This window comes from Sinocyclocheilus grahami, unplaced genomic scaffold (genome assembly GCF_001515645.1).
Source record: "Sinocyclocheilus grahami isolate Dianchi unplaced genomic scaffold, SAMN03320097.WGS_v1.1 scaffold11.1, whole genome shotgun sequence".
In the NCBI taxonomy this organism is placed as follows: domain Eukaryota; kingdom Metazoa; phylum Chordata; class Actinopteri; order Cypriniformes; family Cyprinidae; genus Sinocyclocheilus; species Sinocyclocheilus grahami.
In genome coordinates this window covers 2401914-2402757 of record NW_015505190.1, presented here as the reverse complement: position 1 = coordinate 2402757, position 844 = coordinate 2401914, and the positions used below count along the sequence as shown (strand labels likewise).

At 38.2% G+C, this 844-nt stretch overlaps 1 protein-coding gene across 9 annotated transcripts in view; it reads left to right on the top strand.

The window, feature by feature from the left end:
* The window catches only part of LOC107595767 (rho guanine nucleotide exchange factor 1-like), a 51254-nt gene that overhangs the window by 42797 nt on the left and 7613 nt on the right, over positions 1-844 (top strand). The window lies entirely within an intron of this gene.

Genomic DNA, 844 nt, shown 5'->3' with positions numbered 1-844 from the left:
CCTCTCCCCTCCTCCCCTCTCCCCTCCTGTCCTGTCCTGTCCTGTCCTGTCCTGTCCTGTCCTGTCCTGTCCTGTCCTGTCCTGTCTCTTAATTTCCATTTCTTCCATGTAATTTTTCCTTCATTTTCTCTTTCATTTACTTTTTCCTTTTTTCCTTTATAACATTTTTTGTTTCCCTTTTCCTTCCTTCCTTCCTTTCTCTTCTTTCTTTTTTGTTTCCTGTTTCCTTTCCTTCCTTTTCCCTTTCCTCTTTCCTTTCCTTTACATTAATGTTCTTTCCTTCCTTTTCCATTTTCTCCTATTTCTTTTCTGTCCTGTCCCTTAATTTCCCTTTCTTCCATGTAATTTTTCCTTCATTTTCCCTTTCATTTACGTTGTCCTTTTTTCATTCCTCTTCCTCTTCCTATATTATATTTTTTGTTTCCCTTTTCCTTTTTTTCCTTCCTTTCTCTTCTTTCTTTTTTGTTTGCTTTTTCCTTTCTTTCCTCTTCCCTATATTTTCATTTTTCTTATTTCCTTATTCTTTTCTAATTCTTTTATTCTTTCCTAATTCATTTACTTTCCCCCATTCCTTTCTTTCCATTGCTTCCTCTTCCTTTTTCTTTCCCCTTTTCCCATCTTCAATCCTCCCCTTTTCATTCCCTGGTCTTTGGTTACTATTTTTCCTATCTATCTCTTCCTCTTTATTTTCCTGTTCTTTTGTTTCCTTTTTCCTTCCCTTTCTATTCCTTTTCTTCCACTTTTCTTCCATTCTCGTTCTGTTTCTGGTTCTTCTTTTTTCTGTACCTTTTCCCTTACCTCAACCCCCCCCCCCCCCCCACCCCCCCCTAGCTGGTTTCGCATG